The following is a 7,912-nucleotide window of genomic DNA, read 5'->3' on the forward strand; positions in this document are numbered from 1 at the left end:
CAGTGAATTTTAACCAACTGAGTCAACCTCAAAGCTCATACGACTCTCCTAATTCCTTGACCCTTTTGTATTTCCCATAAGACTCCAATAAAATGTAAATGCCTTCAGGTGCTCTGGCTGTACGTTCTAAATGCTAAATGTCTTATTAGACAAAGGAGTTGGGTCTGACTCCTCTAGAATACAGATCTGCTCAGAGGAGCCTCAGCAGTAGCTGCTGTTTTGCCACATCACAGTATCATTAGCAACCAGACACAGTTATTCAGCACATACCTTTTAATGTCGAGTCTCCATTTGCTGACTGCTTGACGAGCCAGGGAGGAAAAATAAAGGAGGCTCCTGGTACATCTGATTTTCTCTCACATTAGGTTCTGTGATGGGATCCCTGATTTAAGACCAGGATTGAACTGAGAAGCTGTGCTGATAGCACCATAAATAATAAGGAAACATCAAGTCTGAATTGGTGTGCTGTGTTAGCCCCAGACCATGTACTGTGTCATTATTTATAATCAAGTAAATACTCATTTTGGTTTCCAGAAAAGGGCATCTTGGAGAGAATAAATATTGAAAATGGAAAGAAAAAGGCGTGTGGGGGAGAAGGTGTTTGTCCTTGTTGGGGAGTAAGAGTCAACAGGTAAAAGTACTTTCTGTGGGCATGTTCAAAATAGCGGTAAGAGACAAGGAAGGTTTTGTTTCTCCCAGCTGCTTTGGCCATGATCTCTACCAAGGTCCTCCTGCAATGGACACTAGGAAAAAAGAATAAAAAGGATTCCTTATCGACAGTGATCAAATAGCCTAGATTTTTTTTTTTTTTTTAGCAAAATTCCAAGCGCTGTTAGTCTTTGAAACAAAAGTTACTCATTCAATTAGACCAAAATACAATTTATGTCTGTACTTTGTAAGACTTCTCATATCAATAAATTCACAAATCAGAAAAAGAATTTCATGTTGAACCAGCAACCTCATTTTTTAAAACACTTCATGACCTCAGTATTTGTATGCACCCTTGAGCTTCTCTTCCCCTGCTTTTAAATCTGTATAACAGCCTGTAGGGTACACTGAGAAAGTCAGAGATGCAGACTCGGGTGCAGAGAAGGCCAGCACATTGCCCACGTTATCACGGCCAGCCAGTGCCAGGGCTGGGCTTCAGTCCCAAGGCCACTGTCTTCCAGCATGCCTCCCACCACTCTCACCATCCCCTGCCCTGAAACCCTGAGGCCTTGCAGCCCCAGTTCCTGTAACACTAGAGTACTCCCAAAGGCAGGGCCAAAGGGTGCCCTGGGGACACCCTGCCCTCTTCCTCCTACAGTGGCCTTGTACTTTCTGGGAAGCCTGGAGTCGCATTTCCTTTGGGTTCCTGTCACCCCTTGCTGTGAAGACCGCTCTGAGGGGTCACGCATGGGCCTGGGGGACAGGATAGCCCCCAGGATGCAAGTGCAGTTCCGACAGTCAAGGGGAGACCTGCTGACCATCTGCCCTCCCGCCCTCCACAAATCACCACCGAAGATCAGAGTCAGGAGAATTAGCATGTATAGTATCCCAGTTCTTCCTCACGAGTCTGCACAGTAGGTGAAGCCCCCACCCCATTTTACAGTGTTAAAAGACAATCTTTAGATAAATTAAATTTAACAGAGTTTAATTGAGCAAAGAAAGATTCGCCAGTGATGCAGACCTCAGAACCAGAAGCAGTTCAGAGAGCTTGGCTCAGCAGGGTGGGCGGGCAGCATCCATGGGAGGTACAGAGACCACCATTGGTGAGGGCTCGGCATTGGCCTTATTTGAACATGGCCTGATGAGTTGCCCACCTGTGATGGACTGAAGCTCGGCTCCTAAATACACTCCTGTTAGGCTTTTTTCAGTAAGTTCCTGTACTAAGTTAGGTTGCAGTTCTTTACATAAGGATTCAAGGTATGCAGGCATCCTCAGGCCAATCGAGTTTAGCTTAGCAACAGATAGGGCAAATGAAAGAGGTGTAAAGTAATTAGCAAGGTCACACAGGAACTGGTAGAGCCAGAACTCACACCCACTTCTTGGATTCCAAGTTTCCTTCCTTCTTCGGCAGTAATAAAAAGTCCCAGGGCGGGCGAACTGCGGCCTCAAGGTGCTAGTTCTCTACACCTGGGTGGTTACAGGGCACACAGACCCCAGCGGTTAAGAGCCTGGCTCAAAGATTTGGGGCTCAACCCCTCTGTGGCCCAAGTCCTTCATTTCTCGAGGGAAGTGGAAACAGCTGCCTGTCAAAGTCACGGTGAGGCCCTGGGATGACAGCCCATAGGCCCCCATGTGTGGGTGTGGGGTCGTGGTGCACCGTGGGAGACACCATTTCCCTCCCATTCTGCCCTCCTTTGGGGATTTGGGGTCTGGTGTAAAGCAGTAGCCAGCGTGAGGGGCAGGAGTGGACACACGCGGGCCCCACCCACCCTCACAGGTTCCTTCTAAGGGGAGCGTTGTCCAGCTCTGATGAGGGACTGATCCCCCGCAGCAAGATCACAGGCAGCAGCCGCTTCTGAAACCAAGAGAAAATGAGGGAACTAGAGCCACGTCGACAAAGGGGCTGGAGATGTAGCCAGTTGCCGCTTGGGGCCTAATTATCTGGCATTCAAAGCCCTGGTGACATCTGAGATCCCTATCAACCCTGAAATACCCTCGGATGCCATCCAAGTTGGAGTTATCTATCCAGGAATCCAAATTAAGCAAGGCACAAGGTGCTATGGTGGCCTCCAGGGGCCATTTCTAGCACCAGCCCGCTAAATCTCTGGCTCTTAAAGAAACTGCAGGTTCAGGCCTGCAGCACAGAAGCAATATCAAGCAGGAAGGACATAAAAATGTAAAACAGGGTCCCAGAATATATCTAATACAGCTCCTCATTTAACAGGTCAAAAAACTAAGGCCAGGAAAGGGAAGTGCCCACTAAATATGAAACAGCTCCATGGTGGCAGGGCTGGAGCCCAGGTCTTTCCACCAGTCCTTCCCACCCTCCCCACATGCCTCTCACTCTGCTCTTGAAACTCATGCTTATAGCCCGCCATGGGCAGAGGTCCTCTCCCACCCTCCAACCTGTCCTGGAAGCCATTGCCAGATTTGTGGTCACAAAGACTCACTTTACCCTGTCATCCTTTGCCCAACACTTCCAAAAGCTCTTCCATGGACTGAATGTTTGAGATTTGTGTGTTGAAGCCCTGATCCTCAATGCAATGGTATTTGGAGATAGAGTCTTTGGGAAGTAGTTAGGTTTAGATGAGGTCATGAGAATAGAGCCCCCACAATTGAATTGGTGTCCTTATAAGGGGATAAAGAGACCAGAGTGTGCACGAGCTCGCTCTCTCGCTCTCGCTTTCTCTGCCATGTGAGGATATACCAAGAGGATAACTGTCTGCAAACCAGGAAGAGAGCCCTCACCAAGCACACAAACATCTGGCACCCTGATGTCAGACTTGCAGCCTCTGGAACCATGAGAAATAAATGCTTGCTGTTTAAGCCACCAAGTCGATTTGTAATTTGTTATAGCTGCCCCAACGAAGACACAACGCAGGAAAGAACAGAACTGATAGGTGAGCGTTCAGGGCTGTCCTTTGGTGAGACATGATCCAGCCTTTCTAGCCTTATTCATCCTTCGTATTCATTTACTCATTCTTTCAATAAATATTTATTGATGTAAGGCACTGAGGATAAACAGTCAAGAATAAAACTGTCTTTTAAAAGCTCCTAGTTTAGTGCAAGAAATAGCTGCATAAACAGATAATTATAATGTACTGTATTAAGGGCAGAGAAACAGATATTGACAAGGAAATATGGGAACCCAAAGAGGGAATTCAATACAAAGCCAACATGAACAGGGAAGTTACATCGAGAAAAGTCTTCCAGGAAGATGGATGCCCGAATTGAACTTGAAGGTGGACACTGGTCAGTTAACAGGGAAGGAAATGACACCAGGGGTGCCAGGAGAAGGGACAGCCTGAGCAAGAGAAAGCTATGGAGTCAGAATGTAAAGTCCAGATGGGCAGTTGTCATATTATTTTTTTGCCTCTGTGCTTCTGGTGACTCAGAATCTAAAGGTTTATGTTCTTGGCTGGGCGTGATTGCTCATGCCTGTAATCCCAGCACTTTGGGAGGGCAAGGTAGGTGGATCATGAGGTCAGGAGTTTGAGACCAGCCTGGCCAACATGGTGAAACCCTGTCTCTACTAAAAAGACAAAATTAGCCAGGCATAGTGGCGGGCACCTGTAATCCCAGCTGCTCAGGAGGCTGAAGCAGGAAAATCACCTGAACCTGGGAGGCAGAGGTTGCAGTGAGCTGAGATCATGCCACTGTACTCCAGCCCAGGTGACAGAGCAAGACTCTGTCTCAGAAATACATATATATATATATATATATATTCTTAATTAGTGGTCACTGGATGGATGGATAATCCATGTGGGGAACTTCAGGAACTCCCATGTTGCTGGGACACCAAAGAGTGGGACAGGTGGGCATGACCAGAGGCAAAGTGGGGAGGGGGATGACAGGTCCAGCCATGATGGCTGTGTATATTTTACAAAAGGGGGAAACTTGACCTTGCAGTCAAGGATTCTTGAAGTCTGTTGCCTTCCAAGTCCACAGTACTCTCCCCTGACATTGTAAGGAAAGTTTTGCGCATAAATTTAGCTTTCATCATATTCTAAAAAAGATTCATTACCCAAACAGGTTAATGATAATGAGGATGAGGTTTGAAGGTTCTAAGCCAGAGAGGGCCAGTGTACAATTTATTAATGTGGATCCCACTGAAGTATGGAGAATAGGGGCCTTGTCTGTCTTCTGCACTGCTGTATCCCTAGCATCCATCGCTAGGCTTGGCCTGTGTTGGACGTTCAATAGAGAAAGAATGACAGCTGCGTGGACCCTGAGCTGAGGGGACCAGGCTGGAAGCCAGAAGACTTGGGAGGCTGTTGAACAGAACCTGGACTGGGCAGGGGGTGGGGAGTGGTTGGTTGCTGGTATAGAGTGAAAGTGCATTTCAGAAACATTTCGGGGCTAGAATTAATAAGACTTGGTGAATATGAGAGGTGAGAAAAAAGTAGATTTCTAGCTTGACTAGCCAGGTGGTAGTGTGATCAATGAAACAGCAAAAACAGGAAGCAGTGTGTGTTAGGAATTGCTGGTGGTTCAGTCTGTTGGACTATGGGACGAGGGAGAAGTTGGTAGGCAGTGGTGGATGGGGCTGAAGCTTGAACACAGAGCTGGAGACAGAGATGTGGAATCAGGCATATAATACTGTTGAGATCCAACCAAGGTGGGTCATGAATCTTTTTCAGATGGGAAAAGTTTGGCTGCCTCTTCTCGCTATATTTCTGCTACTAAATTATACATTGTGTGAAGGCAGGGACTATATAGTTCATGCTTTTTTAAATCCCCCAACCCACCGATAATATCTAGTAAAATGTGCACAGAATATATGAACTGTCATTCATCCATCCATCCTATGTTTATTATCTACTACATGCCAGGCACTGTCCTAGGCATTTGGGATAAATCAGGAAACAAAAAAGACACATATCCCTGCCCTCATGGTACTTAATTCTAGTGGCAACAGATAAACAATAAGCAATAAATATATAAAGAACAAAGTACGCAAGAAGGTGGCAAACGTTATTAAAACAATAAATAAGTAAAACAGGGGGTGGGGAGTGTTAAGGATGGATGCAGTGAGCCTCACTGAGAAGGGAAGATTTGGCAAAAGGCCTGATAGGGGTGGAGTTTGCTGGTTGGTGTCTTGGAAGAAAGTGTTCTGGAGACATGCAGGGTGACCAACTGCCTCTGCCTTCCCAGGACTGAAGGGCTTCCTAGGATGTCAGGCTTCCAGTACCAAAACCCTAGGAAAGGGAGGCCAGCTAAAGGCCCATGGCAGGAAAGTGGCTGCTGCGTTCAAGGAACCACAGGAGGCCAGTGTGACTGGAGGAGCATGATGATGGGGAGAGGAGGAGGTGACACAGGCCACTCCACAGGCCACCAAGTCATCCCGCACCCAGCACTTTTTCAGCCACTGCTGTGTGACAGATGCACATACTGAGCACAGAGGATAAATAAATTAATAAAACAGAGAACAAGACCAGTTTCACGGAGGGGAAAAGGACAGTATGACTCTCGTGCAAATATGTTCACCTTTCACAGCAACTTCCAGCCACCTCTTCGTTCATGGGTGGCAGGTGGCAGTGACCCTGTCCCCCGCCGGTGGGTTCTGCACCTCAGCGGCTGTCCGTGAGCAGTCCGTCCTCTCAGCAACCCCTTAGGGAAGAAAGTCCTGGTAAGCTGGACCAGCCTGACCCCAAGCCAGGGCAGGACACCTCATGTCACCAACTCATACCCCCCACAACCACAAACAACAGACTTTGAAAATGGCTTCCTCTAAGAGGTCCCCAGACACTTGGCGACCCATTAAGATGGTAATGAGGAGGACTTCTCCTGGAGTTTTCAAGATTTCAGAAAAGCCCCAGAAATAATACCCGTGGATTATCTTCCATTTTACAAAATATAAAGATGTATATATGGAATAGATTCCTAATTAGTTAACGAAGTTTGCTTCTTTCAGAAACAGCTCATGGAGCGCAGGGTTGGTAAGGGGGAAGATAGCAAGGGGGTCCCTGGTGTCCACAGATTAGGAAATGCTGAGTTAAAACTTCAGCTAAAATGAAAGGGTGTTATCTGAGAAAAACAATCGCATTAGGCTATCATCACTTATGAACACTTGAGTGTAAATTAGCCAGGGAGATTAGTTGTTCACAAATCAAAGATTTGCGTGGGACCAGGAAGGGGGAAGAGAGGATAAAAGAGGAGATTGGGAAGGACCAAGACAGTCTTAAATAGGGAACTGGATAAAGAGAACCTAAGATAAAAATACCATAAAAATAACCACGTAGGCCACAAAGCAGCTTTACATCTCCCACTTCATTTGCCCCTTCACAACCCAGGACAGCGAGAACTATAATTATCCTCCAAAAGGCAGCATGGCACGGCAGAGCCAGGCGCTGGCTTCAAAGCCCACGCTATGGCTCTACTAGCTGTGTGATTTGGGCAACTTATTCAACCTCTCTGTGTAGATAATTATAGTGTCCACCTCATAGGGCTGCTGTGAGAATTAGGTGAGTTAATTCATGAGATCCTGGGAACATGCTTGACACATGGTAAGCACTCAATACATGTTAGCTGTTATTTTATAAATAAGGCATAATAGTGAGGTGAAGAGATTTGGCCAAGGTCACCAGCAACAATACAGCAAAGTGTACACCGTGCAACTTCAGGTTTCCTGGGAAAAGGAATCTTCTGGGAAATGTAGTTAGGAAATGCAGATTCCCAGGCCCCGCCCCAGATATTCTGATTGGGTGGGGCAAGTAAACGGTGCCACAGGAGGGCAAGAATCTGTATTGAGAACAGGCACTGCCCAGGTGATTCTGATAGAGAGGATCAGCAGGGGAGAGCCTGCGGAACCCTGGCTGGGATGCAGAGGCTCCTGCTGCCTCACTGGTCTGCCATCCAGGAGACCACAGGGGCCCCTGCACCTCCTCTTCCCAACTCCTTGACCAATAGTCAGGGCCACGGAGGCTTCACAGGGCAGCATAGCCCCCTACTTCTGACTTACTGTGCATTTTTCTTTCCCTAGTTTCCAAGGTAAAAAGTGAGGCAATCCATTGTCAGAGAGATAAAGAGTTCTCTCCAAGACCAAGAGCTTTAAAACCAAGCTGCACTTCAGAGTGGATTTTACCACTGGGCTCCGTAATGGAAATGCTGACATAATCTTAATTATGAGGGAGACTTTCCTTCAGATGGAAATGCGGTGACCTAGAAGGCTCCATTTGCAAGTCCTCCTGACCTGTAAGAGAAGATGCCTGGTGGAATATTTTGGGTAATATATTATGCATCTACTTATCCTATGATCCCCATC

The 7,912-nt window shown here is 46.9% G+C and overlaps 1 long non-coding RNA gene across 1 annotated transcript; it reads right to left on the reverse strand.

Moving 5' to 3' along the window:
* Positions 1-521: 521 nt before the first annotated feature.
* Positions 522-7,526, reverse strand: LOC103885868. Its single transcript, XR_004181649.1, has 2 exons — positions 6,136-7,526; positions 522-743 (listed from the first exon to the last, which is right to left on the reverse strand). It is a non-coding gene; the product is annotated as an uncharacterized LOC103885868 (long non-coding RNA).
* Between the last annotated feature and the right edge of the window lie 386 nt (positions 7,527-7,912).

This window comes from Papio anubis, unplaced genomic scaffold (assembly GCF_008728515.1).
Source record: "Papio anubis isolate 15944 unplaced genomic scaffold, Panubis1.0 scaffold46, whole genome shotgun sequence".
Lineage (NCBI taxonomy): Eukaryota > Metazoa > Chordata > Mammalia > Primates > Cercopithecidae > Papio > Papio anubis.